Source organism: Vicia villosa, linkage group LG5 (assembly GCF_029867415.1).
Source record: "Vicia villosa cultivar HV-30 ecotype Madison, WI linkage group LG5, Vvil1.0, whole genome shotgun sequence".
Classification (NCBI taxonomy): Eukaryota; Viridiplantae; Streptophyta; class Magnoliopsida; order Fabales; family Fabaceae; genus Vicia; species Vicia villosa.
Genome location: NC_081184.1, coordinates 97,455,648 through 97,465,867, shown reverse-complemented (window position 1 = coordinate 97,465,867; position 10,220 = coordinate 97,455,648). Strand labels below are relative to the sequence as shown.

The 10,220-nt window shown below is 36.8% G+C and overlaps 1 non-coding gene across 1 annotated transcript; it reads left to right on the top strand.

The window, feature by feature from the left end:
- Positions 1 to 305: 305 nt before the first annotated feature.
- On the top strand, positions 306 to 412 carry LOC131608327 (small nucleolar RNA R71). The gene has a single exon (XR_009285593.1). It is a non-coding gene; the product is annotated as a small nucleolar RNA R71 (small nucleolar RNA).
- The last annotated feature ends 9,808 nt before the right edge of the window (positions 413 to 10,220 follow it).

The following is a 10,220-nucleotide window of genomic DNA, read 5'->3' as shown; positions in this document are numbered from 1 at the left end:
CTACAGCAGCAGCGGTGGCTGATGGAGTGATGGTTAGGTTTTCGATATTTTGAGTTAAAGCGCCTACTTTAGCGTTAACGCGGTCTATACCACTTATTTCGTACATTCCTCCTTTGGTTTGGGTTTTCTCTAGAGAGGCTCGTTCTCCACCCCATTGGTAATGGTTTTGTGCCATGTTCTCTATAAGGTTGTATGCTTCATCATGGGGTTTGTCCATTAATGCTCCGCCAGCAGCGGCATCTATAGTCATTTTAGTGTTATAAAGGAGACCACCATAGAAAGTATGGACGATCAGCCATGGTTCGAGTCCATGATGAGGGCATAGTCTAAGCATGTCCTTGTAACGTTCCCAAGCTTCGAAGAGTGATTCATTATCTTTCTGGGTAAATCCGTTGATTTGACCTCTTAGCATAACTGTTTTGCTAGGCGGAAAGTATCTCGCTAAGAATACTCTCTTCAATTTGTCCCATGTAGTTATGGAATTAGAAGGCAGGGATTGAAGCCATGCTCTAGCTCTATCTCTCAAGGAGAAAGGAAAGAGACGTAATCGAATAGCTTCGGAACTAACGTTGTTAGCTTTGACGGTGTCGGCATATTGCACGAACACAGATAAATGAAGGTTGGGGCCGTCTGCAGGGCTTCCAGAGAATTGATTCTTTTGAACAGCTTGGACCAACGAAGGTTTCAGTTCGAAATTGTTCGCCTCAATCGCAGGTGGTGCGATACTTGAGTGCGGTTCAGCGCGTGAAGGAGCGGCATAGTCTCTAAGAGGACAAATAGCAGCCATCTCAAACTTCGGGGTAATTTGATTGATTTGATCAGTAAAGGTCAATTCCTGATTAATCGGAATTGGTGCTACTTCGGGAAGATTGCGAGCTCGACGTTTGACGTTAATGAAACGTTCGATCTCGTTAATTCGTTGTATTAAATCTCCTCCTTGTGAACGAGTATTTGGCATACAATCGTTCAAAAAGACAGGAAAGAATTGCCCTAGTCTCTACAGTGTAACAGTGAGTTACGATATCGACTAAAATAGTCCCCGGCAACGGCGCCAAAAACTTGATCGCGACTTTACGTGTCTATTAATTTGATGACTGCAAGTGCATAGTCGTGTCGTGTAGTTTTAAAAGATATCGAATCCACAGGGACTATGAATCGATCTACCGTTATCTAAGGTTACCATGTAAAGCTAAGGCTACTAATATTTTGATTGTTCCTAAGGGAGAGTGATTGTGAATAATAAGAAATATAATAATGAACAGATATCAGTATGTGTTTCGTTTAAATTTAGGTGATCCGAAGGTCCATTGGCTTATGCATAATTCAATTAAAAATATTTACTAATTCAATTGGTTAAAAATCCTCGTCTCAAACTTTCGCTCTGTTGATTTAGATTACTATCCTAACTCTTAATGTACGCTTTCGCCATCCCATTAGATATTAGAAAAGCTTTTTGGAAACAACGTAACTAATAAAATGCCTGTTTTATGAAGTTGTTATCTATTTAAATCTCCTAATCTCAAACTTTCGCTCTGTTGACTCGGAACATGCTAATATCCCTAACGTACGCTTTCGCCATCCCGCTCGGGTGTAAAAAAATTTTTTGAAAATAAATAAGTCCTAATTAGTTTTAATACGCTTTCGCCATCCTTAAAACTTATGTCCTATGTGTACTATCCAGTTAAAGATCTCAAACTTTCGCTCTATTGATTTTAACCTTTGACCGTCTTAAATCTCAAACTTTCGCTCTATTGGTTTTAAGACTTACTAATTAAATTAGACATACAAACCAAAAACAAGTGATAATTAATAAAACATAGTTTGATCCAATTTATTTCGGATCCCACAGTTAACTTACTTTACATACCGATACCTTAGTAAATTAGCCAGACATATTAATACGGTTAAGCATGCATAAATTAATTTGGCTTATAATAAAAGGCATGTTAATTGGCATATAATATATCATGCAATATCTATATAAATAAAGGCGGTAAATATTAAACCTGAATTAAATAAATTGCAATTGAATCTTCGAGTACTGAACTTCCAGCACAGGTTGGCTGGATCGTTCTTCGGAATTTAAACGGACGGAAATTAAAACAAGAAAATAAAAGCGCTAAATCTAACGTAAGGCTAGATTTATAAAAGATTCACAACAATTTCCAGTGTAGAAATCGTTGTGAGAAAATAGACTGTTTGAATGAAAGCAGGAAGAAAATGTAAAGCACGGTACAATTTCGGCAGCACTTTGTTAGCAGGAAATCGGACATTGAGAACTGAGGTGACTGCTTCTATTTATAGGGGATGCTTTGCAGTTGCGTTGCGTGAAAAGAGGGACTTTTTCAGACTGGGTCTGGAGACGTGTGTCTCCACTTCTTCAAGAAGCTCCCTTGAATGACTTGAGACGTGCGTCTCAAGTGGAGAAAATGTAGGGGACTAGAGACGTGCGTCTCCCTTTTGCTGATGTGGCATAGAGACGTTGGAGACGTGCGTCTCCACTTGTTTGTGTGGTTTGGGCCACGCACACTTGATTCTCAGTGGGCTGGTTTGTCTCCTTTTGGGACTTTGGGTCTTCTTTAGCACATTTGGGCCTTATTTGCACCTCCTTTTCACTTCAGCACCCATTTTTCATCTTTAGGCTTAAATAGTGGTCGTTTTAGCTCCATTTCCTCTCCTTTTCACAAATAGTCATAATAAGAGTGTAAAACCTGAAACAAAGCAAAAACTCGCGTAATATCATAATAAATCAACATAATAAACGGAAAATGCTATAAATATCTACGAATTTCAAGCTAAATATACGATATAAAATCGTGTTATCAACCACCATGTTGGTACTTCCAGACGGGTATAATGCCACAGTATCGCTATCGTGCACATGATGCGTGAGTCATCCTTTTTCCGACATGTGTGGGACAAAGATGATCTAAAGCTCAAGGTAGAATTCTGATTTGGCACTCATGAGACACGGATCCAGACTCTCATAAGGTATGTGGGATAAAGATCCATACATCGCGCTTGATAGTGGAGGAATAACTAGACAGACGATGGTGAGATGGATCAAGATCCAATGCTATACTTATGGAGACTCTGAGTGATCATGATCGCGTGAGTTAGTATCAGATTGTACCTTGGGAATGCTCTCGTTTCATGAAGTGTTAAGTTGGCAATTTTACATGAGTGTCTAGAGTGAGACTCATGTGCGGTCATGATATCCTGGTCAGCATGGTGAGTGGCTATCATGTACCATTGGCTACCGGTGATGGAATATGCGAATTGTATCTTGGACTAGTTTGATGTGTGACATATCTGGTAGAGTGTCTGTAGATACTTTGAGTGAAGAAATGTCAATCTTGGTAAAGCATAGACATTTTGGTTTGAGAACTACTGAGGAGTTTATAAGAGAGATGTTCGAAACACATAGTGCAATTTCTTGCATTGTGGCTACACTCCGACCGTTGGAAGCATTGCAATGAAGGATGCAGCCGCCGAGGAAGTTAGTTGAGTGTCTGATTGAGAGGTGGAATAGGCATTAGATGACGGTGTGAATGGAGTGTGGCTATGGGAGGATTGTTATATCAGTAAGTCGCACGAGTTATCAGGGGTGATACTACGCTAAGAGAATGAAGGTGTATGGTTGGGTAGAAGTTGTGTAAAATTGCTAGAGTTATTATGAGCTGCAGTACGTTTTTGAAGGGTTTATTATACTGTCTAAGAAACCCTACTTGTGGGAAGGGAAAAAAATAGCAATTGTACGCTGTGGAAATCAGTGACAAGGACGATTTCTAAGTCAATGAGCATGTGGTTTTCAATGTCTTGAAACACGAGCGTGTGCTTAAGTTGTGATAGATGGATCTAATCTGAAATGATGGAGTAACTAGAGGCTTGGTTCTGGGAAGTATGCAACTTCGGAAAGTAGTAGTCGATGATGGATGTATATGGAGTTCTGGCACGTGTTGTAATTAGACGACTGTAGATAAGGAATTATCGTGTATTAACGGAAACTAAGTGAATTATGGATATAACGTGACTCTGGGGATTTCAAGGTGTGTGACTTGTTGGAATCAGAGTAGGGCAACGGATCAAGGAAGAATCAGATAAGTCTGAGGTAGGAACGAACGGACTATTTGTAGGATTTTATATTGGGATGAATGTATCTTCCTAAAGGAAATTGTCGAAGCAGTGTTTTGTTCATTCTAGTCTCTCAAGGATCACCATAAACTCGAGAGGTGTTGTCAATGGGCCAGCTTGGGAATACATTTTTGTGGATGACATACGGTCCGATGTTTGTAGGTTATCAATTTAGCTTGTAAGTCACAAGAGTTGGACTTAGTATCAGACTGTTGAAATGCTGAAGGCAAGTGAAGGATTGCAATTGACGTAAGTTCTTTGTGGTTATGCCTTGTGTACTATGATTGTACAGGAAGATTGGGACAATGGTTACAGGTCAGTTGTTGAATTTCGCCTCTCATCAGTAGAATCTTGTGCGAAGTTGTCAAATGTCAAGGCTAGAGTTGCAAGATGATTAAACCTTCGCGGTTTACGGTGACAACTGTTATGTCTAAACTGGAGTAAGGGTTAAAGTAAAAAGATTCAGTTGTATAAGTAAAGGTAAGTTTAAGACAATCATCCTAAGGCTTTGGAAACCAGAAGTTAAGACCAAGACATTTGGCTAACGCTTAACGTCATTGTATGGACTTTTGTGGAGAATAGTTTGAAGTGTCGTCATAGAAAGGAATATTGTAGCAAGAATGCTTGGATGGGAAGTAATTCAAGGAGCCTGAGTGAATCAGTAAGTGTGTTGGACAAGGGTGAGCACAGCAGAGTTTGAACAGCAGATATCCAACATTCAGTGCAGAGCAATGAAGGTCGAGGACCCTTGAAGGCTCTTTCCCCAGGTATGTCAAGACAAAGTATCTGAATAGACGAGTTGCTTGACGGTTAAGGTTTCTAATCATGTATAGTGGGACACAAGTATTTTGGCAGATTATGTTTCTTCGTATGGAATGATCCTCAGACAGAGTAGTGAGATTACCTAAGGAGGAATGCGAGTAACATTTCATCCCCTGGTTGGTATAGATTTGGACATGTTGTTTTCGTGGTGACTGGAAAGAATTCGAGGACGAATTCAATTTAAGGGGGGGAGAATGTAATATCCCACATTAATCCAAGCAAGATTATAATTATGAAGTGCTAAGAGGGAAACAATGGATTAATTATAATTAAGAGAAGGTTAGTTGGAATAGAAAGATGTTGGTTAGAAATCAACCAAATGGCAATGTAGTAATTTTGGCTTAGTTGAGGGGCACATTGAACTTTAAACATGAGTGCATGGAACTTAAGACATGTTTGGTAAGATAGTGTTCATAAAATCAGAATTTATGAGAGAAATAAAAGAGGAATAACTTAAGAACAAGAGAGAAGAGAAGAAGCTCATGGAGGTCATCTTCAAGTTCACTTTCGCACCTTGGGTACAGCTTTCACTAAAAAGGTAATATCTCTCTGCTCGTAACTCCGATTGAGGTGATTATGGTTCTATAGGAAAGCTACCGAAATTCTCTTCAGTTTGCATATAAATTTCGCACTCATAGCCTGTTTATTGATGGAAATAAACACATTTGAAGTTGATCAATGGATGCTGAAAGTTAGCAAGAGAGAGTTGCGGATTTGGCTAGCTTGAATGTAAAGTTTTTTTCAAGTTAAGGATTCAATGGCTGCATGATCATCATCTCAACCTCCTTTTTAGCAAGGTGAGTCCTTAGTTAGATGCTTTGGGGTTGCATGTGAGGGTTATGATTGGGGCTTAGGGATTGTGAGATAATTGATAAACATATGATGCTAAATATGCTAATTTTCGTGTTAATCCTTGCATGCTGGTGGTTCTGATTATATTAATATGTTAGAAATTCGTTAGGACTATATGGAGGATGCAGGGGATTCATTATAGAGCATTTGAGACTGTTATAGAACCCTTAAAATGCAGAAAAATGATTTTGGTACAGTGTAACCAGTTACGGGTTTTGATGTAACCGGTTATGCTGTTGAAAAATTGGAAATCTGGGCATTTTCGTGCCCGTAACCGGTTACGGATTTGGCGTAACCCGTTACACTGGGTTAAAAAGGAAAATTTTGCAAACTTTAGAAATTCATAACTTTCTCCTCGTGTATCGAAATTGCGCAAACTTTATATCGTTGGAAAGCTAGCGACGTGTACTTTCTAATTAAATTGGTCCCCAAACCAGAATGTTAACTTATCACGAGAATTAATGTCTTTGTGATTGTTATTAATTGTTATATCATGCATTAAATAGATTTCATATTGCTATTATGAACATTATATCCATGTTTGAAAATGTTATGCCATTATGTATGATACATGGAATCTGTGGACACCGTCGTTTTGGTTAAACGATCGGAATTGATTGTATTGTATGGATTAACGCTTGTTATGTGTGTGTATGCTTGAATTGAAGTAGACAAGGTACTATGTTACGATTCGGACCGTGGGTCCTTGAGTTGTCTGTGGGACTGCCCTGATCATGGATCCCAGAGGCACATACCTGAACTACCGTTGCAGTGTGCTTGTGAGGGTCTGGAGGCATTTTACTCACTTGTTGTATACACACTCGCGTGCTCGATATGATGGGGTTATGCGACTAAGTAAGCCTAGGCATAACAGGTAAACCATCTCTAGTGATGCCATGTAGGCTACATCATTAGGTTCCTACCCGGATGGGCTCATGCGTCGAGACGGCATGTTGCACTTGCCGTTAACACCACGTGTGTACAGATGGTTAATGGGATGATGTCGGCTCTTAGGCAAGGTCATCTCGCAGCCATGTAGGCTTGTGCGAACCCATTTAATCACTCTTGCAGGGTGCTTGTGCAAGTCTCTTGACAAATAGGCATGGGTGAACCCACCGAGGGTATGTTAGTAACTTAGTAGTGGTATTAACGTACTTCTAGATTCCCTGTATATGGATGCGGGTTTTGCATACTTGGTTGCTTATATAATTGTATATCTGCATTAATCGTTCAATGGTGGATGATTCCTTGTTTTCTCCGTACTTGTACCGGATGTGAGGATGAACCCCGGATCAATGGTGGATTCGGTTTTGATGCATGTACCTTGTAGATCCGAGTGGACCCATAGGATATGAGGGCTCACTAAGATTTATTAATCTCATCCCAATCAACTTATATTTTTCAGGTGCAGTTCAGTAGCGTTTGGTCAGTAACAGGTTTGGACTGAAGACTTGGAAGTAGTGATGGCTCGGAGACCTCGTCAGATCTCATCTTCCACTGTGCAGATCCATTGAAGACACATGTTTTGTTATTCTTATTAGAATTTCATGTTGTACTCAATATGGATCTGTCTATAACTATAGCTTTTGTATGTACTCAATATCAATTTTTAATGTTTCATGCATAATATACTAGTAAGTTATGTATGGGGTGTTACACTCTAAGTCTTATAAAGTCTACAGTTCACAACTTGATCACTCTAGGAATTCCTTTTACAATCAATGTAAAATAAATATTACAAGAGTTTAGATTGCTTCTTGAAAAGCTGTAATCACCAAGTGATATTTCTCTTAAGTTCTAATACTTAACACTCACTAAGATATTACAAAGTTGTGAGGTTGAAGATGAAGTTCTTCTTTGCTTTTCACGATTTTAGTTTGACGGTGTTTTTGTTCTTTTGCGCAAGAGTTGTCTTCTGCTTCTGAATCATAACTTTTATATATAGGCGCTGAGGAAATGTGACCGTTGGGAGCAATTAATGTTTTGTGTGTATAGTACAACCCTGCATTTAATGTTTCACTCTTTTGTCAACTACCTCGAGCCATGCTTTTGCTGCTTTTACGAACTTTGCTTTTTGTAGCTTCTAACGTTCCTTTTTTCTGTCAGAGATTTTACATTATAGGATTTTCATCTTGTACTTGCTTCTGGACTCAGACTTTGTAGATTAACGTTTGAATATCAGAGTCTTCAGCTTTTGGTACAGATGCAACTTCATTTACTCAAATTATGGAAGTGCTTTTAGCGTGATACCAACAAAGCTTCAGAGCTTTGCTTCTGACTTCCATCTTCTGATGCTTTCCAGATCATGTTCTGATTTCTTTAAGAACATCTTATGATGTCTGACATAGCATATTCTGATGAAGCCATCCAGAACTTCTGGGCCAGTGCTTCTGAGCGTTGTTTCAGTGCATACTCCTTATACTTTTCCTGAAATGGAAAACGTGAATTATTAGAGTACCATATTGTCATATACAAAATTCATACGTAATGTTATCATCAAAACAAAGAATATTGATCAGAACTGGATTGAAGGCAGAGAATTCCAGTAATACTACCCGAATACAAAATATGAAATTGAGGTTCCTCTTCTTTATATGGATTTGGAAAATCTAATTTGACTCTATTTTGAAACCTCTCACCAAAAAGTGAATACAAAGAGATAGAAAGTCTATCATCATGATCATAAACATACTGGTGTAGGAGAGGGGAAGTATCATTGTAGTAAGAGTGAGGAATAGATAAAAAAATTAGTGCGAAACTTGTTTTTGAAAGTGGGGTTTTCAAATAAAATATACCATGTTTTGATAGAATACAAAATACAAGATCATCTGGTATGTAATTCCTTACCTTTTCATTCATACATTTCACCATCATCAACAAATAAGGTTTGAAGAACTTGAAGATTTGTTGGGTATTTTGTGAGGAGGGTTTCAAGAATATATGGAGATGTTGAAGAGTTGCTGGGTTTTTTTGGATACGTGAATATGAATGCTTGAAGATCTTGAAGATTACCTGAGAATCGATCAACATTTTATGGGTGAGAGGCAAGAGGAGGAAATATTGTTTAGAGAGAGAAAGTAAAATGACAACCTAATAGTTTCAATCATGCGTTTTTAATTTATTTAAATAACTTCGATTGAAGAAAAAATCAAATGATATTTTACTTTTTTTTGACAAAAAATGATATTTTACTTAAAAGAACGAAATGTGTTTCCTTTTTTTTCAAATAACAAAAAGTAAAGTATAGAAAGTCTTATATTAGAAGAGACATTAATAATATTGATTTGCCACTTTACTATATTTTTTTACAGGGTTTTTGACTATTTGTTTATTCATTTGAAATGTCATATTTTATTTTATAATCTCTTTTACTTAAATAAAAAGGAAATAAATAAAATATTTACTATCTTTTAAGGTGATTCTATTTTTTTTATATAAGAGAGATCAAATTACACCAATATGTTAAACTTATAGTTACACTCATTGATAAACTTTGATTTTATTTTAATTCAATGGTTTGAAATGATTAATTAGTGACTTATGATTCTTACTTAAAATAGTTTTATTTGATTTTTAGTAAGAAATAATTATGATTTTATCAAATTATAATTTATTCTTTTTCTCATAAAATTAATTAGTTCTCTCCTAATTTTCTAACAATTAAATCACTCTTCAATTGTATAAAAAACGTGATTATAAATATTTCTTTAAAAAATCAAGATTCTAAATAAAAAAATAACTTTTTCTTATTTTAAAATAGTTCAATTTTATAATGGGGTGCAGTTACCGTGCATAGATAAAAATCTATGCACCGTGCATAGATTATTATGGCCCTTGGATCATTGGATCAAATTCTAGACATCAGTTGTGATTACTCAATACTCAATACTTACAACTCAATACTTACAACTCAATACTCAATACTCAATACTCAATCCTCAGTACAGGATTAAAAACATGATCCAATGGCTTATATAGGCTTATGTACGGTGCATAAGGAAAATCCTTATGCATATTATCCAAAGCCTTTATAATGTATTTTAAGTTAATATAATCAAAATTTATTTATATAAAAAGAAGAAATATTTGTTTAAAGTTAAAAGTCATATTATATAAAAATAAGTTTTATTATTAATAAATATTAAAATCATGTATTTTTAAGAAATATTAATAAGAATAAATGAATAGAATATCTTTTTTTGATCACAACAAACTCAATGTAATTCATTAATCAAAATGGGTTCAATACAATGAGGAATCAAAACTAACATACTACATCGAACCCAAGAATTGGCCGCCCTCGCAAGAGAGTGAGCAACCGAATTCGCTTGACGTTTGACAAACTTCACCTCAAAGTTTGGAAAGGAAAGCAATAAACTACGAATGGACTCATTAATAAGATAAAACTCGGA